Source organism: Choristoneura fumiferana, chromosome 5 (assembly GCF_025370935.1).
Source record: "Choristoneura fumiferana chromosome 5, NRCan_CFum_1, whole genome shotgun sequence".
NCBI lineage: Eukaryota > Metazoa > Arthropoda > Insecta > Lepidoptera > Tortricidae > Choristoneura > Choristoneura fumiferana.
Genome location: NC_133476.1, coordinates 9757421 through 9783888, shown reverse-complemented (window position 1 = coordinate 9783888; position 26468 = coordinate 9757421). Strand labels below are relative to the sequence as shown.

The 26468-nt window shown below is 39.4% G+C and overlaps 1 protein-coding gene across 2 annotated transcripts in view; it reads right to left on the bottom strand.

The window, feature by feature from the left end:
• IP3K1 (inositol-trisphosphate 3-kinase-like protein) overlaps positions 1–26468 on the bottom strand; it is a 117819-nt gene that overhangs the window by 70796 nt on the left and 20555 nt on the right. The window lies entirely within an intron of this gene.

The window sequence follows — 26468 nt, the reverse complement described above, 5'->3', positions numbered from 1 at the left end:
TTCTTTCATACGAGATATGTACCGAATTTATTATTCGACAGCTTGGAAAAAATCTGAACCAAGTTAAAATCCCGTCCACTCAAACATGGTATGCAAGCTATAATAATTTCCGATGATAATTCACTCGACGAAATTCACTATACAATTCAATAGAATCTGTCAATTTTCTACATATTTAAGACACCTATCGTGGGCACAATTGATTATATATGTCCTGTTGTTGCAATTATGATCTAAAAGGAATCAAAAAGAATAATAGTCACATCACAAAGCCTTAGGCAGCCCGGTGTTTATATTAGTAGGCTGGAAGTGTCTACAGGATTGTCAGATTCTAAGATACAGGGTCTAAAGGTCTGATGTTCGGATCTTGAATATTGACGAGTCCTATTTATTTGTCATAACAATTCATTCATTTTGTTTGACTCATTTCATTGCAGAGTCGTTCCTAAAGTTACTTTACCCTTGTATTAACAATAATTAATTAAAGAAAAATATTACTTATAGTAAAAATTGACTTAGCAAATAACCTACTTTCGGTTGAAAATATCGAGTGCATATTTTTGTCCTTCAATCCTTAGCCTTGTCGTTAGAGAACATGCTTGATGTCCTGAGTTTGATTTGCCTCGGTCAGGTTTAATTTAGCAGTACCTAGACAAATTGGTCTATTATGTGTTTAAACACCATGGAAATAACATGGAATATTAATATTAATATTAATATTCCATGATCTTTTTTACTATTTACTCTTCATTTTTAGCTTAAACTCCTTCCGAACAAAATAATGATTAAACAAAATCAGATAACAACCAAGTTCACCTACTCTCTTTTTAACTGCATTGTTTTCGGTTCAAATTCTCTCACGCTCAATGACTCAATGTAGGTAAGTAGGCATGAGTACAGTCGCATGTTTGCTACCTACTTGCGACCCAGCCAGCGTGTAGCCGCTCTTGGTTCGTCTTACTGTGAATCATGCGCACACACACGTCATTTCCGCTGCTTTATAAGTTTTATAACATCATCTTTGGTGCACCCTTCCTATGCGTCTTTTATTACCCGACTGCCCAAAGGAGGGTTATGTTTTTCGAGCGTATATATGTATATGTATGTATGTATGTATGTCCATTTCTGTGGTCCTCGCTACAGCCTAAACGGCTGGACGGATTTTTTAACATATGAGGTATCATTGGATTCATCATAACTGTCGGGGTGACATAGGCTATGTCAAATTTCAATATGGCATCTGCGAAAAAAAATATGGCGGAAGAATGTTTTTTTTTGTTTTGTACAATATGGGTATCAAAGAACGCTAATAAAAGCCCATTCTAAATATATGGGTTATAATACTTTTAATGTACCATTTTCACAGAAATATTACAAACGTAAAAAAAAAACATTAAATTTAAAAAATCAAAGAACTCGACTGCCTTAAAAACTAAAAGGAAGAACATAAGTCTAGTCTAGTGGTCTAGAACTCTGTTAAGTAGCTAACTTAAAGTTCAACAGTCGGGACCCATTTAAATGGTGACCAGCTCTAAAATTCTTGGGTCCCGACTGTTGAACTTTAAATTAGCTACTTAACACAGAGTTCTAGAGCACTAGACTTATTTTCTTCCTTTTGGTTTTTAAGGCAGTCGTGTTTTTTGATTTTTTAAATTAATGTTTTATTTATGAGAGCCGTGGTTGATCGGGTTTAGGGATTGAGTTTTAATTCATTTAATTACTTAGAATTTATTTGACTTCTAGTTTTTTACCTTTCATATATGTTCAAAAATATTATTTTAAAAGTCGGACTGGAATAGGATGCAAATTAGGATGCATTTCATTATTATTTTTCCAAATAATGCACCACGAGCTTTACCCATAAATACTGCGTGTACAGTTACTTGTTGCTCCTTATTGTTTCCTTTCATAGAACTACGTAAAGACTGTCCACGATAAAATACGGGCTTGCCTGATCTGGTGTATCTTTGTAATGAATGCTAATTTTCAAGCAGCACTTTTTTTAAGTAATTAGTGGTTATGAGTTAGGGCGTCTGTGAGTTTTAGCTTTATATATTTGATACCTTCTGGCGGTCTTTTCGATAATCCAATTTATAGTTTCACGACAGCTAATATTTTTATTGACTTCTTAACTTTGGTGAATTTGCTATTTACTTTTAAACAACAAAAGTATTTCAAGCAAACTATAACCGTTATAGTTTTCCCGTATTTTATACGGTAAGTTTGATATACTTACTATCATCTTCAAGCAAACTTAACCGTTATAGTTTTCCTTGTAAGTTTGATATACTTACTATCATCTTGAATATTTTTTCAAATTTTTCCACCCACCGATTTAGATTTCAGAGGGGGGACGCTCAGTTTGCACTTTAAAGTTGAATATTTCGCAAACATCACTGAATCAAAAAACTGTCTTAGAAACCCCCTAATGGTTTTAAAAGACCTATACAACGATATCCCACACTAAAAGGTCGAGAGAGAAAAAAAATCACTCCCACTTTACGCCTATGGGAGGTACCAAAAAATTTTTTTTAATTTTTTATTGTACCATTTTGTCAGCATACTTTTCATATATGTCCGTGTAAAATTATAGCTTTCTAGCATTGATAGTCCCTGAGCAAACCCGCGGACCGACAGACAGACAGACACACAGACAGACATGGCGAAACTATAAGGGTTCCGTTTTTTCCATTTTGGCTCCGGAACCCTAAAAAACGCTGTACAGAGCAATTTAGGCACAGTAAGATACATAAAGCTAAAACTCACAGACGCTCTAACATTTTATTGTGATTTTAATTTTATTATGTAGTTTCATAACCACTGATTATTACAAAAAAGTGCTGCTTGAAAATTAGCATTCATTACCAAGATACACCAGATCAGGCATGCCCGGATTTTATCATGGACAGTCTTTATGAAGGTAGATTTTCGCGTGAAACACGTGCTTGTACGCAATGAGCTGTTCTATTCTGTTCATTGAAGGATGACTAATATATTGCTATTCCTTTCTCCGTGGTTTCGGAGAAAACTATTACCTACCACGTGATGTCATAAAGAATGTGGACCGGAATCCGATATCAATAGTAAATAGAATTATTGGCAGATCCACGCGCCTTGCAATCATGATGGATCTCTATAGCAGAAATAAACAATAAATAAATAAATAATCATGAGACAATTTACATCAATTGACTTAATCCTAAACTAAGCATACTTATACATACATATACATACATACTTATACAGCATACTTATACACACTTATATACATAAATATAAAGAAATACTTAAATACCTATTAAACATCTAAGACTCAAAAATCAATTTTCGTATTCTCATTAATTCCAGTTTCGAAATTAGGTTCTCTAACCAAACCACTGAACTAGCCGGTCCCAATCGCCATCACCGTCATCACCATAGAAAATGGCAACAAACCGGCACTTGGCAAAAAGTGGATCCTAAAATGAGTCACCATCGTCAGACAGTCACTAGGTATCTCACTAAAGTTCAAACATATCCTTGTTATGACCAACTAACCAAGAATTTTAGTCGGTTTCGTCATATTCTTAAACATTTTTTTGCTTTTACGTCGAACTTGTGATAATATTTTGACAACTGACTTGAAGCTTGGAGTATGCAGCAAATTCCTTGGTTTATCCCTCAGTTTATCGTGGTATACGACTTTAAAAAGGTTGGATAATGTTACAATACGGCTTAAATGGCATAAGGTTGTTTGGCATGATAACAATGTAGTTTAATCACAAGAGGTGGCACGAATGGATTGAATGAGTGAATGAAAGTATCTGTGTGTTACCTATTTGAATACACTTCACACAAAAATGTAAAATGTCATGCATCTGTCATTGTCCTAAAAAAAATATCTAAGTGACATTACTTTCGTGACGTGCTTGTACTATTGATTCAAGAGCTTTGGAACTTTTTCACAGAACAGAGTAACAACGCATTGTCTGAAACGTAAACTCATTATGACACTAACAGTAACAGTAAGTGCTATGGAGGGTCAGGAATGAAAGTGGATGGACTTTACGTATATACGTATATAACGCGCCGAAATATACCCGTCTCACTCGCGCGCGCTCGTCCGTAGTTTCAGAAATCATCGCAAGGTGGCGCGCGGCTCGCCGCCACGCGCCGCTCGGGACGCGCGGGAATGAATGACAGTTCGCTATAGCTCGCATGGCGACTCGTTGCCCTTTCGCCGCGAATATATTTATCTCCGTCTTATGTGGCCCTCATTTCCTTAATTTTCATGTGTTATTGTGTATCGATGCCTCTTATATATAATTGTGACTGTTGTGTAATGTTTTCGTGAATAAACGTGTTACCAACCGTTATACTGGCTGCCCAACTAGAGGCTGAACTGTACCTACGATTTCATCGCTCGCTAGCCGCGTAATTGTACCTATTTACATCGACACTACAGTAAAAAGGAGTGTGCCGTGCCTATTCATCATTTACCATGTCGGTAAACACACGGAGTAAGGCGAAAGCCGTCAGCAACGAAGACGAAAATGACCCCGATAGCTACGACGAAGCGGAGGAGCCGCGCGCCTCAAGCGCCGCCGCCGCTGCCGCCGCCGTCGCGCCGCCCGGCCAAGCCAGGCCCGCCGTCAACACGGAGACCTTTCTGGCCGGGATCATGGAGTCCTTCGCCAGGATGCAAGCCGAAACCAACCGGACCCTGGTGGAAACCCTGCGAACTCTGCCCCTCAACGGCAACGGCCCCTGGAGCCCGCCGTCCGCCGCGGCGACGCCGCCGCCCGACGGCCGCGCGCCCAGCAGCCTCTCGGGCGCCGCCGCGGGGGCAACTTCTCCAAGTGCACCGCGCGCTTCGACGGGAGGTCGCGCGACGCGGAGGCGCTGGAGGCGTTCATCGACGCCGTGCAGGTGTACAAGGAATGCGCGGCGGTGAGCGACGAGCACGCGCTTCGCGGGCTGCCGCTGCTGCTGGAGGGCGACGCGGCCGTGTGGTGGCGCGGCGCGCGCGCTGGAGCCGCCAGCTGGCCCGCCGCCGTGGCGCGCCTGCGCTCCATGTACGGCGTCCAACAACCGGCTCATAAGGTTTTACGTGAAATCTTTGCCGCCGAGCAAAAGGACAGCGAGAGAGCCGAAGTTTTTGTGTGTAAAGTGCGTTCGCTTTTGACCAAATTACCGTACGAGGTACCTACGTGTATGCAGATAGACATTATTTACGGCCTGTTGCATCGACGTGTTAGGAAACGGTTACCCAGAGATAGCATTGTCAATGTTGACAATTTTGTAGAAAAAGCGAGGGCCATAGAAGATGCGATTTCCGAAGTCAAAGTAAGTAACTACTCCCTGATCTCGAACGACGCGAACTCGACAACGAGCCGCTCTTTGCGATCGGGCGAGCCGCCGCGCGATTTCCGAGAAACTGCGGCCGAGCGCAGCGCTACTACCGGTCCGCACGGTACCACTGGTTCGAAACTCACCTCAAACTCGAACGAAAACTTGAAACGCGATAAGCGCGTTCGGTGTTCGTATTGTAAGTTTTATGGTCATGTCGTAGCCGATTGTCGTAATTTACAAAGTAAAGAGAGTAAACAGCGTACCGTACACGCCGATTCCGACGGTTTAGTCTCTAATACGGGACCTAGCTCGATACGTTGTTACGGATGCGGCAAACCGGGTGTGGTTAAATCGAAGTGTGAGAATTGTAGTAGTAAGAGCGTGCCCGCGAAGTCGTATGATTTTAATGTCGTAACGGGTAATGTCGTCGCGGATGTATCTCAGAAGACGGATACGTCTCACCCTACAGTGTCCATCACTATTGCGGACAGGGTAGGCGTTGCGATACTCGACACGGGAGCTACATGTAGTGTTGCTGGTTCCTTGTTGTACTCTATATTACGATCCGACGGGATACAATTCCATGAGGCGGAGCGCACCATTGGGCTTGCGGACGGTTCCCGCCAGCAAAAGATAGTGGAAATCGCGACGGTACCGGTATTATTAGAAGGTAGGCAGGTAACTACTGAGTTCGTGATGTTCCCTGGGGAAAACACTCGAACATTATTGGGTCGAGACTTTATTAGCAATGCTGGCCTCACATTGGTCTTGGACCAGGACTCGTGGTTTTTTTCAGACAGCCCCGACCACATATTCCCCTTTGTGCGATCCGTTCGTCTGAACGACACGGAGCTGTTGCGAACCGATGTCTCTGACGTCACCCTGCGCGACGACGAAGGAACAGAGCTACCACTAGAGCACAGGGACGCACTCAACGCCTTCTTGCGTAGCAGAGCCGCACAGTTTGCTGCCGAGGGACCTCCTACGGCATTCGCCGTCCACAAGATCAGGGTGAGTGAAAATCAGGAGCCACTCGCTTCACCACCCTACAGGTTGTCGCCGTTGAAGAAAGAGGCTTTAGAGAAGGAGCTGCAAAAGCTACTTAGCTCCGATGTCATCGAGGAGTGCGAGTCCCCGTGGGCCTCCAACGTCGTGCTGGTCAAGAAGAAGGATGGGAGTTTCAGGCTTTGCGTCGATTACCGCAAGGTCAACGCGGTTACAGAGCCTGACCGCTACCCGCTCCCCAGGATCGAAGACGTGCTCCACGCCGCAAAGACTTCTAAGTACATGACCACACTTGACCTGCGATCTGGTTACTTTCAGGTTAGTGTCGATCCTGATCACAGGGATCTTACCTCATTTACAACGCCTTTAGGTACGTTTCGCTTTAAGCGCATGGCTATGGGACTTCGGAATTCTGGGGCTACCTTCCAGAGATTGATCGACCGTTTTAAGTCCAACTTACCAGGTATAACTTTGGTTGCTTATTTAGATGACCTGTTGATATTGTCCGAGGAGTCGTTCGAGAAGCACCTTGCGGATTTGGAGGCTGTGTTCGATCGCCTCGCAATGTTCAACCTGCGGGTGAATCGTGAGAAGAGCCACTTCGCTAGGCAGTCCGTCAAGTTCCTCGGCCACGTCATCATGCCAGGTGGTATTCATGTAGACCCTGATAAGACCTCTGCTATTGCTGACATGCCTCCACCTCAGAACGTGAAACACCTGAAGTGTTTTCTGCAAACCTCGAGTTGGTTCAGACGCTTCATACCGGATTATGCTAAGATCGCGGCTCCGTTGACTACCTTGCTGAAAAAGGTAAGCACCTGGAGATGGGGACCCGAACAGCAAGGTGCGTTTGATACTATTAAATCTCTCCTCGTGTCAGCGCCAATCCTCCGCCAAGCCGATGAGACGAAGCCGTTCGTCCTCCGGACCGATAGCAGTGGATATGCTCTTGGGGCGGTTTTGCTTCAGGGGGAGGGAGTTGACGAGCGGCCCGTCGAGTACGCTAGCCGTCTCCTTACAGCCGCTGAGAAGAATTACAACACGACGGAGCGAGAAGCGCTGGCCGTCGTGTGGGCAGTGTCGAAGTTTCGAGGATACATCGATGGAGCGGACGTGGTGGTGAAGTCTGATCATCAACCCCTCAGGTGGCTTATGAGTCTAAAGTCACCGAGCGGTCGGTTAGCCAGGTGGGCGCTTACTCTACAGGAATACAATTTGAAGATAGAGTATACACCGGGTAAGGCGAACGTGATTGCGGACACACTATCACGCCCAGCATGTATTCCAGGTACGGATTGCGACCTGTGTTTGACCGTGGTGGATATGCCCTCTCGCAGCGCAAAAGACGTTCGCGAGAACCAGCTAAAAGACCCCGAAGTAAGTAAGATCATCGAGGCGATGGAATCCGACGATCCATTTAGGGGGAGGCCCTGGTCTGACCGTGGCTACACCCTATCCGACGGCATCTTGTACAGGTACGACCTAGAAGGGGACGACAGTGAAGAGGCTCACCTGGTAGTGCCAGAGCACGAGCGTGCCGCTGTCTTATCCGGCTTCCACGATGCACCTACAGCGGGTCATTTTGGAGTCGAGCGTACACTGAGCCGTATTCGGTCACGATTTTATTGGCCTGGTATGCGATCGTATGTAAGTAACTATATTAAGGGATGTCTGCCGTGTCAGCGTTATAAAGTAGATACCAGGAAGCCCGCGGGTTTGCTCCAAACACCCGCTATGTCCAAACGATTTGAGGTAGTATCAGTAGACCTCTTTGGTCCATTAGTCGAGACGCCACGCCGAGACGGGCCTTATCGAGTCTCATCCGTAGTTAGCCCTACGACCTACGTTTTGGAGAACATCCAAGATGGGACTAACATAGGGAAGTATCACGCCTCTCAGCTTACCCCTTTCGTGGGCCCCATCGAAGCTCCGGTTAGGTCTAAGCGACGTCGCGGTAGACCTCGCAGATACTTGCAGGAATCCTAGTCCGATTGCGGGGCCGCTTATTCGGACTAGAGGGGGAGGATATAACGCGCCGAAATATACCCGTCTCACTCGCGCGCGCTCGTCCGTAGTTTCAGAAATCATCGCAAGGTGGCGCGCGGGCTCGCCGCCACGCGCCGCTCGGGACGCGCGGGAATGAATGACAGTTCGCTATAGCTCGCATGGCGACTCGTTGCCCTTTCGCCGCGAATATATTTATCTCCGTCTTATGTGGCCCTCATTTCCTTAATTTTCATGTGTTATTGTGTGTATCGATGCCTCTTATATATAATTGTGACTGTTGTGTAATGTTTTCGTGAATAAACGTGTTACCAACCGTTATACGTATACATATAATATAGGTACGCCTACATTTTCCAGACAGATGCCCTTTTATAGTGTCCTGATTTATGTCCGATCCTAATAAATATTAATGTTCTGATCTGATGCGGTTTAAGTTTATCATACCGCCTTCTAACTAAGCAAAGCCGTATGTGTTAGCTAGTATACCTACATAATATTTTGTTTCCACAGGAAAAAGAGTTAAGTACTCCCAAGAGCAATATGGGTGGGCGAGAAGACGGCTATATACTAATCAGTATTCTCGAGACGGTGTTGGATCGTAACAGTATGAATTTTATGACAACCACCGTATAGAGAATGCCACGTGTTTGATTTAGAGGAATTGTCCTGTTCAATAACTGTTGCATGATTCATATTTTCGCAAAATTGTTTGTGCTCCAACTTGTTTTGTATAAAAATATCAAAAACACCATTCGACATGTCAAATATTCCGACAAGTTGACCTATTATGCTATTTTTTCTCGTCCATGGCAGGTTCAAGATCATTGCTCATGCATCTGGTATCTTCGATGTTGCCTGACTATAATTGATTACTTTACTCGTCACTAACTCCAGAAAGGATGGCGTCATGTTTAAATTAATGCTCATTTGATCCGAGCACAGCAAAATAGGGTTTGTTAAACAACAATTGAACATGATTTAGCTCAGTACCTACAGTCTTTTGGAAAACCCAAATAATAAAATATGTGGGAATCCACTGATAACTTGTACAAATGACAATGTACGATTATGGACGAAGGGGGCGCAAGACCTAGATGAAAGTTTACCCAATCAGTGTTTACTAGACATATGTAATTTAATGGCCGAGCACTATAATGAATATACCTTAGAGCTTTATTCCCACAGTTTTAATAGCGATAGGATTCAATGTCAATTCAAAGTCAATTCTATGGGTTTGGCCAATGTGTAGGTACCAAGTTTTGGTCTCTGACTGCGGTGTACATAAAATAATGTTGTGATTTTTAAAATTACAGGACATCCAGGACTCGCATTCCGATAAAATGGTCCCAGCTACCTGGCAAATGTTTCAGTAAGAGAACAATTTTTTACTTTGGACATATTTCACAGCCTGTAGCAAGTTTTTCTGATACCTGGGGGCATAGTGGTGCCCCCACCAAAACTCTTTTCGAACGGTTTCGTTGTATTTTCAAACCCTCATCTCATCGTCCCAATTGACACTAGAGATCCCAAATTCACAGCATAAAACGTGGTTAAGAAACTTATTAAACGAGCCAAGTTTCGTTGATCACGCTTCTAGATTAAGATTAATATTAAGTATCACAATAAATATTGAAGACAAAGTTATTTCTTGCAATGTCGGCAGAAAATTATGTCACGGTCTTCAATTTTATAATGATATGCAATAGAGCTATGAAACTGCCAGGTTACACTTTAAAACCAAGGTGTAAGGTTAGTAAAGCCAGGGTTAAGGGGCTGGGCTTTTCCTTGCATCTGATATATTACGCGAAAGCGTATGAGCTTGTCCGTCTTGGCCGCCACTTTTACATGAAATGTTTTAGGTGGGATGTTTTATAAACATTTATGAGACGTACAGAAACCCAAGAGATTACTATTTACATAAGTAATCTTCTACGTAGTCGGTGGACGTGGCATTTCTCATTGTCTGTTGGGTGGTCAAAAACCGATAGGTCAACGTTGGGAGACGTATTACAATAATTTGGTATGTATTATATGCTACGTGGCACTTGGGGCAGTGAGATATATGAGTGGTAGTTGAGGTGGAGATCCGTTGAACCCGCGGGGCCACGCGTCCGAGCTATTGACCGGTCCATGGCCGAGGCCGCGCTGAATATGCAGCATCACACTTTAATATGAATGGACATCTATTTAGAATGTGCCTCGGAGGAAGCATCATGAACATATTAAATCGTTGGTCAAGCATCACTATACATTCCAGAACTAACGCACAACGTCCAATAGGTACTCTCGCAATGTCGGCAGATTTGTTCAGGGTGGAAGCGCATTAACTTCGGTTTGATAATTAACAAAGAATAGTGAAGACGGCTAAGTTCAGACGTTCTCTGCGAAATTATTATTATACCCCAAATAATTGCTAAACTGAAGGTGTAGTGTCGATAGAAATACGCATACTGATGACCTGGTGTAGGTCGTAGAAGTCCAATGGATGCGGGGTGTTCTGCTTTTTCGCAGAAATTCATTTTGCCGACCTTTCCAACTTGGCAACCAACGTTTCGCCGAAGATTCACTTTGACAACTAAGTAACTATGTATTACCAAATTTTTGCATGACAACGTGTCATTTGGTCGAATTATTATATAGCAGAATATCAAAATGACTCAAAACGTTTCGAAAACTTATCATTGTCAAATCTTTCACGAGATCTGTGACAAAGTCCAGTTAAGTGCGAGGACGAGTGAAGCGAGGAGGAGCGTTAACACGCTCAACCGTGAGCAAGCACCACTCGAATCGTATTTTAATTTTTTAATATTTCTTTTTAAATATCCAAAACATGAGTCTAATGAAAAGTAATATTGAACTGAAAATGGCATCCTTGTAAGTAAATGTTTTGAAAATTTTACCGAAGACTCAGTTATGGCCGGTTTTTCGAAATCTAACACACACACACATTTGGTACAAGATTGATACTGCGATCATTGCCGTATTGTATCAATAGGTCAAACATTGACATATATATGGGTGTTTGTCACAAACGCTTTATTAGTGCACAAACCAAAACACAACGGAAATTGCTTATTATATACATGGTTACTAAACGAAACCCTTATTCAATAAAACATTTGGGAAAAATTGTACAGTCAGCGTCATATAGTACGTAGCAGTATCAAGATCACCAAATACTTGTAAACATCCAAATAGTCATTAAAATTGACCCAATCAAAGCGATCAAATTACTCAGGACATCCATCATGAACAAATAAATCGGAGCACGCACATCACCACTGGTAGCGTAGCAAGTCAAAGTCAAGTCAAAATATCTTTATTCAATTTAGGCTAAAACAAGCACTTATGAATACAGCTTTTTGCACATAAATGTCTCGTTTAAGTAAAGCTTAAATGTAAATTATAACTATCTGTGGAGCCCTGTAATTGGCTCTGTATTGCTACATATATCGTGTTTTTAGTTGTTGGTTCTCCTTAAATAAATAAATAAATGCCATAAATTGTGCCGCAATTGAGTCGTGTGTAAATAAAGCGCGGGCGCTGCACGCCGCCGAGTTAGCGCTGATTGATCAACTCTAGTAACAACCGCGCGACGCTCACAAGGCTCAATAGCTCAATTCATGTTGCTATTTCAAAAAATAACAAGCCTTATCTTAAAGAGATACAGTGCCAAGTGTAGTTTAAAATATATACTAATAACGAGAGAATTAATGAGGATTAAGACGAATAAATTTTTTATGGTAGGTATATATTTTCTTCCAGAACCGATGCAGCCGGTACTCATCCTACTGCTGTTAATGTTCACCCATTTTTACTTCACTTTAGTAAATTACGGTACTACTATTCGAAGCACAAACTCCAGTCCATCTTTTGTGCAATCAACTCAAGCAGTACTTCGTTACGGATTGAGATGGTAAAAATATATGGCTTGTTAGCAACATCGTGCTTGTAGATCGCGTGATATACTCGTATCTATTCCTCTTATAATTTAGTAAGTACCTAATTATTATCCTATCTTAGTGATAATTCATGTTAGCTGCCTTGGCAATAACTTCATATAAGCATTATTTTATTAGCATCTATTAATAGTTTTCAAATCAGATTAAAATAGCTTTAAGCAATTATAACGCATTAAGCTCACTCACCTATTACAGTGATAATGGGTTTATCAGTTTAACGACGTCGTAACGGCAGTGCGCGGTCGGCCGTATGCGCACGCGCGAGGCTCGTGGCGAGATGCGCGTCTGTAAAGGACTCTGTCATGCCCAATTACGATTTAACCCCAATTGCCTAGTGATTTATTTTTGCACGACTCGATTCCGTGGGTTACTTCGAGAATTTATCGAAGCGCGTGATTTGGCTAGCTTTAAAGCGCTCTGTTGTTTTATGCGATAAACGCTGCGTTAAACGCAATGTACTTGACGCACATCGATTTGCATCAGATAATAATAACCAAACAGCAGCAGGTGCAGGTTGCAGGTGGTAGGACCTTGTGCAAGGTCCGCCCGGATTGCTACCACCATGTTGCTCGCTAATCCTGCCGTGAAGCAGCAGTGCTTGCAGCCAGACATACAGACAGACAGCCAGCCGGTGAAATTACTGGCGCTTAAGATATCCCATCATATCAATCAATCAATCAATCAATCAATCATTTATTGTCAGAAAGTGAGTGATTACATAAATGGTAACAATTGCATTGAAGTTCGTCACAATCAGCCAGGCCTTTAGGTTGGCAACGCATCTGCAATACCCCTGGTGTTGCAGATGTTTATGGGCGGTGATGATCTCTTACCATCAGGAGACCCACTTGCTCGTGTGTCGAATAAAAAAAGAAAAAAAACATTTTCTTACGCGGTGAGCGCAGCGGCAAGCCCATGCATTATCTGATACAAAATTGGTGTGCGTCAAACACATTGCGTTTACGCAACGTTTATCGCATATAACAACCGAGCGCATATTTAATTCTAATAAGATCGTTACGAAGAATGAGTTTAAAAAAAAACACAGTTGGCCACCTCTCCCGAAGTGCCCGGGTGTGATGGACATAGCAGTAGGGGTAAGATGGCCATATCGCAATTCTAGATTTAGGGTTTATTTTAATATCTTTTTTTATTAGGAACACGTGTCATCAAACCCAGTATAATTTTCATGTGTCCAAATTGGTACTTTTTGCATTGAAGCCAGTCTTCGACGGAAACTGTTTTTCATTATTTTTTTTTGCTGTACCCATGAATGATTTCACTGTTTATTTTTTACTGGTAACATAATTAATGGTACATTGTCAGTACTACCTGATACTTTTCAGAAAACTTCTATACAATCATTACATACTGAATAAAATTGGCCATCTCTCCTTTTTCCACAGGAGAGATGGCCATACGTAGAATAAGAAAAAGTAAAAGCACGACATGCATTATTTTGAGGTTAGAAAGAAATACTACTTTCATACTTTGCAATAAATACTAAAACCATCATTAATTTAAGAAACTAGAATCATAACCAAGTGAAACATAAGCACTCTAAAAAAGGTTTGTATCAGACAAAACAAAACAACGGGATTTTATCTAATTTCCGTTTTTTTTTCCCCAAAATGTTGGTGATACGGTAGCTCCCACCCATGATAGAAACTAAACTAAACGGTAACTGGCGGCGTAAGTCGACGCTTCTATGAATTATTTCGATTGGCCATCTCTCTCTCATATGGTCATCTACCCCAGAATTACCCTATAAAGTTTAGCAACTCGAGTGGGCTTCAAAGCGCTAATATTTCACATGTAAAATTATTATTACATACTTGCCTGTCTCGGCTTTGAACTCCTTTTTTTCTATTATTTTGTTTTACATCGATCTTGTGTTTATGCGTAAGTTGGGTTTGTTGTTAATGTGAGTACCTACAGCATTTGTAATAAATATTATAATTTGGTAATATTATGTTAAGGTGAAGCTATTTAAATTTTCATTGGTCCAGGCTACTAATTGTGAAGGAGCATAATCTGTGCGACATTTTATGTATTTTCCTGAAGAAAACCGCCCTCAATTGCGCTATCCAACTATCACAAACAGCACACACAATACCTACGCTCCAAACTTTGCTTTACTAAAAGTCACTTGTATTTTTCCGACCAACCTCTAAGACGAGACGACTATTATAATATGAAACTTTTTTATTCATAATTCGTACGTGTATCAAAGAAAAATATAGCCGCTCCGTAGAATGCTACTAGTTCGCAGTACTACAAATTATTTCATGACGCAGGTTTTACTTGCGGAGTTGAACGCGCTACGATATGCATTCAAATTTAAAATTCTTCAAGAACACGAATACTTACATATTTTGCAAATCATTTTACAACTCAAATTTTTGCCCCTGCTTATGTCCAGTGTTGCCGAAGGTTAGCGATCAGTTAAGGGTTTGACAGAAGAAATCTGAACGGAGGCTTGAACATATCAAATGCTCTAGCCTAGTAACTACGTAATACTATTTAAACGGCTTGGCCGAACAACTGAAAGAATCAAACAAAAATGAAAAAAATAGACCACAGAAACTAATTCAAGCAAGAAACAACCATTCAACCAATTTCCCGCTTGTTCTACTATCTACTAAATACTGCTATAAGGCTGTGTACCTACACTACAGATTACAATAGAGGTATAATATATGCTTCAACTTAACAGTAAGTATCCATACCAAGATTATACTTGAAAAGTATATCCTGCATGTTTTGAGAACAAAAATAATCACGAATAAAGACTCGTCTCTTAAGGCTAGGTAAACAAAAGGTTAACAATCCCTCACTTACTTAAAATACGCTACAGTAGACCATAACGACCTGAACATCGAACCCAGAACCAAGACAGACCCTTGAACAGTCAAATATAAACAAGCTCGTAGCTGATTCCATGCATCAATACATTGTTAACATTACCGAGAATTATTTTATTTTTCAGAATCCCAGCGGCGTAAACAAGTAGCCGTAGTAGTCTAAGATGCAGTGATTGAAATAAATACCCCCGTTGATTATTTGATAATAACACAGTGTATGTTAGATAATAAAGAGTAGGTAGGTACGTACCTAATACGAGAGTGGGCTAATGCTCGATAACACGCGATTTTGTAGAGATAAAACCAAGCTAGATCAATATTGTTCGCCCCCTATTCCATAGTCACCCGAAATAAATAAATAAATAGATAGATCCCCAAGCCAACACCCTAAAAAATGTGACCTCACATTTAGCCAACCAACCAATTTGGTCAATGTAATTATTATCTAACATAATATTATGCTTATTAGGTAGGTAGGTACCCATAACACAAGCTTTGCTTACTTTGGGACTGAGTCAATTGGTGTCAAGTGTCCCGTGCGTGATATATTTTTTTATTTTAATTATATGGTAACTTTCCCAATGCTCGACATGCTAATTCACTGTAATGACAATGATGACACCCTGGTATCAGCTCTATTGTTAATGATATAAAATCAAAGAAGACAACTTATGTGACAGTGCCCAGCACTCGGACGTTTGTCTTGTAAATTTTCTCACAATCAAATAACAGATGACGGTATATTTTTCTACTACCGTATCTCCTACTATAGGAATATTACGCAGTGGCGACGATAAACAAATGGGAAACAGGAAGCGGCCCGCCTACCCGAAAGATAATGATAATGACAGCACATAGACACCTACTGCGCGGTTTTTAGCTAGGTATATCATGTAGGTATCTAGTTTGGCGACATTATTGAACGTGTTGATAAACTAACGAGCTTTTAATATTATTTTATGCAAGCGTGGGGTCGAAGAAACTGAACCCCATACCAGGGTGGATGGAATCTATTCGTTGTAAATATCATGTTTACATTTCATACAGTTGCGCAAGAAAACATCACGAAATTGATTACCAAAAGATTCCAGCCATAGGCGAGATTCAGTTTCCTGGACTGTACATACCGACTCGCACGTTCATATATGCAATACTATCCCTTACTCGTTGCTTCGTTCATGTGAACCATTAGGTCAGGCAGTTCAATTAAAACTCCGGTATTTTACTAAATTTACAAAAATTGCATCGTTCATTCAAGCTATTCAGCAAGCATTCGAGTTATTCACACAAATATCTGCCCCAGCCGGGAATCGAACCCGGGACCTCAAGCTTCGTATTCAGGTTCTCTAACCACTTGGCCATCCGGTCGTCAATATAGACTGTGACTACCTTTAATGAGCTTTAATGAGCGCTCCCGATATAAATAACCGTTAATAATTAAACTATTTAATTAACCCTTAATTTCATATTTAGTTTATTCTGGAACATAAAGCATAAGTTAGGGGAGAAAAAATAATAATAAATATGCAATTAAATTGAAACAATTGTCACAAAACTGATACAATTTTCTTAGTTCTCTTGTTTTTTTTACTACTTCAGTTCAACAGCAACTTCGTTACGGTAGGTACGAGAGTATATACATTTTGGTTTTCATCCCTCACGTGGACGATAACGTGCAGATTTGTTGGAGGTTTTCAGGGGGTAGTGCGGTAAAGGCATAGCTCTATAATTAAATATTTTTTTTAACAAAAAAGTAAAACAGACTCCAAAAAAATGAAAAAATAACAAAAAATGGAACCGACTACAAAACCCTTGAAAATTTGTTTCTAGGTACCTACTAGCTCGAAGTCGGTGACTCAGCACGAGCCAGCAGGAGTGGAACAATAGTCGTCTACCTCACCTACATAATGGGTTTCGGTCCCTCCTGAATTGATAACTGACATTGGAAAATAGAACCTCCTCCTTTTTTGAAGTCAGTTATAAAAATCAAAGTGCTGTGGGCAAAATGAGGTTGAGAAACTATGGCATAGAGACTTGTATAATATAGTGGGCATTGATTTCTATCCATCCCTACCGATATTGCTAGCTGCTCAAGATCCGTCCCGGTACTGCAAATTACTACATACGGTGCATTTTAATTTTAGACGGTTGAGGGAGCATGGCCCAGGAAAAATGCGATTTTTTTATTTTCCTCAAAGCTTTCCCCCTTGTTTTCACTATCAGCTTTGCAAGTTGTCAATTCTTATGAAAGCAAATGAAAACGGCTCGTCACTCAACGACGCAGGGCTGAATAATGCATCGTCTCGGGCAGTGCGTTTACCCCTGCGTCTACGAGTCGCAGTGGAAGCGTTGCCCTTTGTTCTGCGCCCGCGCAGCACAACCACCTCACTCGTAGACTCTAGAAATGTTATGGAGATTAAATCGTTTGGGGGAACGGAAGCGATGCGTCTCTCGTTGGGATTCTTTCTAATGGTGCTAACCCTGCGGGCAGCGCGCTCTGGTAAAGAGAGGTTTGGATGTGGTTTATTTGTGATAAAGCTCATAATTTTTAAATGAGAAACATTTAATACTTATCTAAATGACCAGAACAAAGGTGTGAAAAATGATTGTTGAAAATTAACAAATTACGAGATAGGTAAACGGATTTACATAAGTAAACTTATCCCTTAAATGATCTCCATTATTAACCTTTGAACGATTGGCAGGAGAAAACAAAAAATAATAGATATCTACTACTGAATATTATAGTCGCATTACACAAATATCTACACAGAGAAAGAACGCAGAGTGTTTTTTTACAAATTTGATAAACAGGAAAGTTAAAAGACGAGGAAAATTGACGCTAAATATCAATCAGATAGTTAAGTAATAGAAATCCCGGGTCACCCGAGCCGAGACACACTTCTTGTCACGTAGGCTTTTCTTAATCACACGAGCTATACGTATTTGTAACTAATGACCATTTGCTTATAACGAGAATATCGATCAATAAAAAAAGCAATGGCCCAAATCTGTTAGCAATAAAATTATGATCATATTACCATTAACCGCGATTAATACGATGTCGTTAGTCGTTAACGATCTGGATGGCGGTATGTAGAAATGAGGCATTTAACTAAATGTAAACAAAACAACGTCAATTGGTGTCTTAAATATTGAAATTCCCCCATTAAACTATCTAAACATTTACGTTTCTGTATTGAAATACACTAGTCTTAGTTCGTATTACAATGATAGATAAGTAAATTGTAAAAAAACCTTGAATGTACCAAATCTGGCAGCTGAAGTTTGTTTACATTTAGTTAAATACCTAACCAAACCAAGTATACATTATGTTTTAGAAGGGCAAAGTGTTGATAAAGTTACACAAAATATTTTTAAAGGACGTGATAGCTCGTTTTGAGAATAAGGTAGACACGAATGCATGAAACAGTTGAAAGAAAGATAAAAAATTGTAACAAGTAAAGATTTCATTGACAATTTCACAAAACGAGAAGTTCACTGATCCAGAGTTTTCGTAATTCTCAACTCTGTGTTTTTATTCATAATCATCATGATCCGCATAACGGCTACCAGTGAATTATATGAGGTATTTTATTTAGCATGCAAATGCTAAAATCAAGCAAACAATGGACGTAAATTATTGGTAAGTCTAATCATGTTAACCAACTGTGACGGATATGCTACAAATTAGCTTGTTTTGTGAATTATGCAGAAAAAAATGACAAAATAATGTGCTTTGTACAGTCTATAAAATAAAAATATCTGACACGTCCTTCCGGCCATACAAATAGAGTCGTATCAGATATTTATGCACGCTTGTTGTGTCAGATATTGGTGCTGGTGACTGTAGGTGCAAAGCGGGTGTATTTAATGTTGAGAGATTCCCATGATTTAAATATCACTTGGTTACATCTCAGGCGCATGGATGTTCGAGAAGCAACCGCCGCCGCAACACTACGGCACGGTGGCTGGCTAATACATAGGCTACGAGTACATATTCAGGTCTCACATTACTAGTGACCCACTTCCGCTTCTCATGGGTGCAACTTGAGAAATAACTTAAACAACATAAAGTTGGAAAAAACCCCGACTTTGTCACTTCAAAGTTGAATATCTCAAAAACAGCTGAACTGATTTTGATGACACATGTCTAAGAACCATCGCTAGAAAACTTGTTTTCAAATAAAAAAACCCATTCAAATCGGTCCACCCGTTTAAGAACTACGGTGCCACAGACAGAAACACAGACAGACACACAGTGACACACTGCCACCCGCTGACCGCGGTCAAACTTATAAACCCTCTTGCGTCGGGGGTTAAAAAGGAGGCAGAAAATGAAGAAAGTCTATGTATCCATGTTTATGTACACATAACTTTTACCTAGTAAATGACTACTTCTCAAATAGTTGTCCATTTTCAGTTGTCCACTTATAAAAAAATATATATTTCCTGACGCTATTTCAACACCAAAAATAAGTAATATTGTGTGTTCAAATATATATACAAAATCTTGTGGTAAAGGGTGATACAAAGTCAGAAAATCTTTGTTGTGGGATCCAATATAATGTTTCGATGTAGATACAAAATTACTATTTTTTCCTCAGAAGATTTCGTGACGTTTTCCTTACGTCAAGAAATTTTGGATGTTTTATGCAGTTTATGTTTTATGGTCTCGTTCTTAGTGTTAATAATTTCTTGACAAACTGATTTCTTGTCAATTTGATGACGGGACAACTTTTTGAGAAATACTCAAATAGCTGCTTATGTTGATATTGCATTAACCCTACAGCGATTAGAGGGCCGAGGGCACGCGCCGCGTCACAGCACCGAGGCTACGTGACGGCTCGCAGGGCGCAGCCCAGGTATATTACGCTACACTAATCACTTCTCATAAAATCTACACAATCAATGATTCAGCCTAATGACCTTCCAAATATCGTCCTAGTTATTATTACTACATACTACATTCAAGTTATTTTCTATGCTCTTCTACGTATCGCTCTCAAAAAGTTGCTAATTTATGCTAACTAAATAAGTAGGTATGTATGCTAACTGTTATGCGAATTTACGATCAATCTAAAGCACAAATATTTGCAATACTATATGTTATTCTCGCATACAGGTTTTTAATGCATTATTAGGCAATTAATGAAAATTGACGTCACTAAGTCACAGAATAATAACAACATTTTGCAACTTAAATCAATTCCAATATCGAGTTTGTTTATCAACGAAGTAAAAGACTTATTTTTTACTTAATTAATATATTTTGAAAAGACGAACACATTAAGTTTTAACTCCTAAAGACTACCATAAAAAGAACTAGGTATCTTACAGAAAAGCAGCCAGCAGGAATTATTGGATTTTTCGCAATCAGCACAACAACGCTAGTCGTGCCAAAACGGCACTGTTGAAAGCTGAGTGGAGACTATTATTCTTTATCATTTTGTAAATATGTTTTTCTATTTTTTTGTCATGTTGTGTTGTGTTGTATTTCTATTCTATTCTATTCTATTCTAAAAATGTTCAAGGTAGAATTCCAATACTTATAATAATTCGCTTGAACTAGACTAACATCTCAATGCAAGTTGAAGTGGCAATGGGCGGGCCACATCGCTCGAAGAACAGATAACCTTTGGGGGAGAAAAGTTCTCAAATGGCGACCGCGAACCGGAAGACGAAGCATTGGCAGACCTCCCACTAGGTGGACTGACGACATCGTGAGAATTGCGGGCACCCGGTGGATGCAAGTGGCGTGTTGTCATTCATTGTGGCGTTCTAAGGGGGAGCCCTTTGTTCAGCAGTGGACGTCTTCTGGCTGATGATGATGAGACTAACATCTTAATATCTATCTTGCTACGACCAGTATTGTTCTTGTCGATGATTGTAGTGTTAGTATGTTCTTTGAAAAGACTTTGAACGCCAGCATACCTACATCAAAATAGGGGCCTTAAACTTAACTTGTAATAGCTACTTTTTATATAGATGGCATAATGTAGGTACATATACATATTTTACAATAACAATTACAAAACAATATTCAAAAGTTTCAAAACTCCGAGACACTGTCTGCCGGTCCTAACTACCACTACAAGCTTATAAACCTCTCAAAAAAACCGGCCAAGTGCGAGTCGGACTCGCGCACGAAGGGCTCCGTACCATCTATCATCTAACATTCATTAGACATTAGCAAAAAACGGCAAAAAAAACACGTTTGTTGTATATGGGAGCCCCCTTAAATATTTATTTTATGCTGTTTTTAGTAGTTATTGTTATAGCGGTCACAGTTATACATAATCTGTGAAAATTTCAACTGTCTATAACTACCATGGTTCATGAGATACAGCCTGGTGATAGACGTACGTAATAGGGTTTCCGTTTTTACCCTTTCGGCACAGGGCGGCCACGCCATACAAAATACGCGTTCTTGAATCTACATAGGCACGACGACGTCTGTACACGCGTCAATGTGTGCGTAAGACACACAGGGCTGACTATCGCAAAACCCTAGTAATGTAGGGTATGTAGGTATGGCTTAGATGTGTAAATAAATGTAATCGTTAATCATATATTTTCATTTAAACCTACATAAATCTGTCTGTCTATGTATTTAAGCATTATTATTTTAAATTACTTACAATAAATATATGACTACAAACTTGAACGAATAATTCGGTATCTAATTAGTTATTTCATGTATTAATCGCGATACTTTTAGAAAGCATTATTTATTTACAAAAGGAAGTAGGCAGGGTAGGAACTGACAAGTTGGCGCTTGCTCACGGACTCACGGCCACCGAGCCGAGCAATGAACTGCCGGCGCGCGGATTTCACGGAAAATTATGTGACTTTGTACGAGCGACAAATTATTAGAATATGATTGATTTTCGAGTTTGTAGGAAATAAATACAAATGAATGTTTTATAAATTTAAGTTTATTGTTTTAATAATTTGAGACCTTATTAATTAAAGATTACTTACACTAAAATATTTCCTTTTAAAGGATTTGTCTCTGAACATTCGATTGTTAAATCGTATGTAATATGTAATTATTGCTCCCGAACTTAGTGCCGTGTGACGGTGCGACCGACATACTCATACATCGCGTTGCGCGCCCGACTGCTATCCTGAGGTTTTCCTGCAATCTGCGCTTGAGGGGTGGTGTAACTCGAACCGGTGCGGGGCGGAGCGTGGCCATTCTGTACGTCAGTACTTTTATTATATTCTGTGCTTTCGGTACGGAACCCTAAACCACAACACACAACTTATTTACAGTCTCACGCATGTTTTTCATATAATTATGTTACTTAATTAGGGACCTATGTATTTAAAACCATATTATGTACTTATTTATTATGTAATAGGAAGGGCGAAACATACCCCAGACACAAAAAACGTTTGACCGAGAATATGAGAACAAGGGTAAAACGATTATAATCATGGCTGAAATTTTTGCATAAGTAGTACACGTATCTACTTATTTACGAAATAAATGGATTAATGTGTATGTTATTCAACGCCTGCCGTTTCTTAATGTGCAAAGTTGACTCCAGTACCCACCCGCTCGAAACTAAATTGAAACATTGTTGCCAACGTCCGGCCTGCAGGCACTGTTTAATAAACTATCGAACAACTTGATTTTCACTTAGCATAGATATAGAACGTTATTCTAGTAAGTTTCATAATGAATTCTCTAGTAAAACATTGAGATGTCTATTTTATTTTCTCTGTGAAAGGGTTCCACAGTACAAATTCTATCAACAACAACGGTTTCTAACTTTTATTTTGACTATTTATTTAAGCAGCACTACCACCCGTGAGCAAAGCAAAGTTCAGCGAGCACAGCTTAAAGCTAGTACCAAAGCAAAACTTGATGACGAAAGCTCATCACCACTAAAAAATCCTGTTGACTACATATAAAGTTTGGATTCCCTAATAGTAGACCACTTTGTATTACCCCACAGTCCTGTTTAGGTTGACGCCGTGTTTCTAGAGGTTTTTTTTATTACTTATATGATTTTTGGAGGTTATTTTTTGTTCATAATATTACTTCAGTTAAGACTAATTTTTTAATAAAACCTTAAAATATATTAAGGTACTAACCGCAATTCTATTGCAATGTCGTTTGTTTACATTGTTATACTTAGTAACTAATAAAAGGTTTCGCACCTAAAACGTGTCAAAAGAAACTAAGCGAAAATTAGAAATAATTAAAAAAAAACTTATAACGCGCTTTACCTAATGATAAACCTGCATTTCTGCTCTATCATCACACCCTGGTACTATTACTTATTCTGTGACCCTGGATACCTTTCTTGAATAGAAGTAGGTACACCCTAAGACTATTCTTATAAACCCAAACAGAGCTAAGTTATTGTACTGTCTTGGAGTTCCAGTGCCTAGCTTCCAACTCATTACTAGGGCTGGATTAGCCATTTAGGCAGAGTTGGCTCTGCATTAGCTAGGGCCCTCGTGCACGTAAAAAAGAAGTTGAAAATGTTTCATGTAGTGAAAATTTTATTGGAAAACTTATACCCTCAATGACAATGGGATTATTGTTTTTTTTCGACGCAAATTGTCTGATAATTTGAAAAAGAAAAGAATTGCAGTGCCTAGGGGCCCCAAAATGGTTAATCCGATCCTGTTCATTACGTTCCGAGATAGGTAAGTACATATACATAGTTAAAGGTGAAGCTAATGTAGGTACCTAATCGTGTTGAAAAGTAAGATTACTAGGGCTCGAATGTCCATCTGTCGATAATCTGTCACAGGTTAGGGTAACTGTTGAATCGAATTGGTAGAAAGAAACCTTTATATGTATACCTACTAAGGCCGCCATAACAATTAATAATTAACATTAAAGGGGAATAAGAAACTTGTTCATTTATTTTTATTTATGTTTTTGCTCGATCTTAATAATAGAAATTAGTGTAGGTATTGTTTTTGACTTTGTTGTAACTCACTTAAGTCTTAATTATGAAAATAATTACTTATTCTCATAATAATGTGTTGTCTGGCACGCTCTCACGGCTAATACAATTGTGCATGTTTAAAAACCAGACTACTTTATTTCTTTGTTGTAACGGACAACTATCTACCACGACAAATATCTACCACGTATTTAAAGAATATGTAGTTTCATAGGCACTAATAACTTCTCCCTGTATCCCTGTTTTCGGTATAGCTTACTATTGTGGGGTACAATAAAGAGTCATTGAATTGTATTGTACAATAGGTACCTAGTACCTACTCCAGGTACTACAGAATCAAAAGAACAGAATTATTGATACAAAATATAAATTAAATAACAAATTATACATTCGGCGTCGTCTCAGATGTCCAATCACCTGGTAACACTTACTTATGAAGAAATCGGAGAATGTATTTAGAGTTTCAAAATCGAAATGGTAAAAACAGAACCAAGTTACGTCGCGTTAAAAAATTTTTTTGTTCATCTCATACGAGACGACTAATTGGAAAAAATCCGTTGTGACACGAAAATAAACCACACAATTTTATCTTTACTAATATTTATGTACATATTATAAAATGCGAAAGTAACCTCTTCACGCTTACACCGCTGAATCGATTTAGATGAAATTCGGTATACAGATGGTTTGAGTCTCAACGAAGGACAAAGGATAATTTTTATTATATATTTGATTTAAAGGCGGCTGCAGGGGACAATGTGGAGAAGAAAATGTCATGATCGGAACCTATGGAAAAAATTTGGTGAGGCCTATGCTAAAGCCAAAGCAAAACAACCTTAACCGATGTCTGAAGATCAAAAATAAAATTATAATATTTTTTACTTACTAGATTGTTAATAAAGGCTATTATTATTATTATTATTATTAATACGGAACCCTAAAATGCGCGCGGGCTGAATAACACTTTGCTGGTTTTTTACTATATCATACATAACACAATTTAGATCGGTTTATATATGTAAGAGGGTTACAAAATTGAACTGCTAAACTGGTTATTTTTAGAACAATTAAAATTAAATAGCATAACACATGCGTGGAGGCGGCCGTCAGGATGCGCGGACGCATTGTTGCGCCGTACTGCGCTAGGGTTGAACTTTAAATCTCAATTATATTTGTTCGTACAAAAAAAATGAAATTTTCGTCTAACAGACGCATTTGAATCTAGACTCAAGCTAATGACGAAGTAGGTACTAATATTTTTCGAAGTACTAATAAATATATCCGTATTATTTAACTATTTTCACTATTTATTAAGGCGGTCTAAAATTAGGTACTTACGCTATAAATTCCTAAAATCGCAAGTATAAAGGGTACCCCTGGTAATTCTTGTGAAGCACTGTATATTTTTTAAATAAACACATTTTTTTGTGTTGATTTTTCTAATGCTACAAACAAAACTAGCACTAGTTGCCCAAAGCTGCAAACTAGAATACGAATATACAGTACTAGTAATAGTCCTAAAAAAATATAAAAAAACTGTTTTTAATGTATGTATCCGTATCCGTATAATGTGGGAAAATATATACCTAATACGATTTAATTTACTGTTTAGTTATGTTTATATTGTCCGACCGACCGGATAACTAAGTGGTTAGAGAACCTGACTATTGAATGAAGCTTGAGGTGCCGGGTTCGATCTCCGGCCGGGCAGATATTTGTATGAATAATACGAATGTTCTTGGGGCTTGTTTCTTTAAGATGTACCTATTTAAATATGTATTTATCTATGTAAGTATGTTTATCCGTTGTCTAGTATCCAAAGTACAGTCAAGGGCAAAGATATCGACACGGCCAAAGTTGCAAAAATATGTATACACGGCCTTAATGTTAAGAGCATAAAGTCGTGTATACATATTTTTGTAACTTTGGCCGTGTCGATATCTTTGCCCTTGACTGTATAAGTAATACATAGTACAAGATATTTATTATTATTATAAATTTACATAGGTATAATATAAAGAAAGTGGTGTAAACCAAAAGAAACTAAAAATATAATGAACGCACTACTTCATCCATACTTAATATTATAAATGCGAAAGTAACTCTGTCTGTCTGTCTGTCTGTTACGCTTTCACGCCAAAACCGCTGAACCGATTTGGATGAAATTTGGTACAAAGATAGAATAGACCTTGGGAAAGAACATAGGCTATCTTTTATCGCGAAAAAGAGGCTTTAAGGGGTTGAAATAGGGGGTGAAAGTTTATATGGTGGAAGTTCGTCGCTGTCGAAGATAAAACCATGAAAGTTGGCATTTAGGAACTTAATAAAAAATAAGTCGGTATTTGTAAGTTTTCTTTAAAAATTCG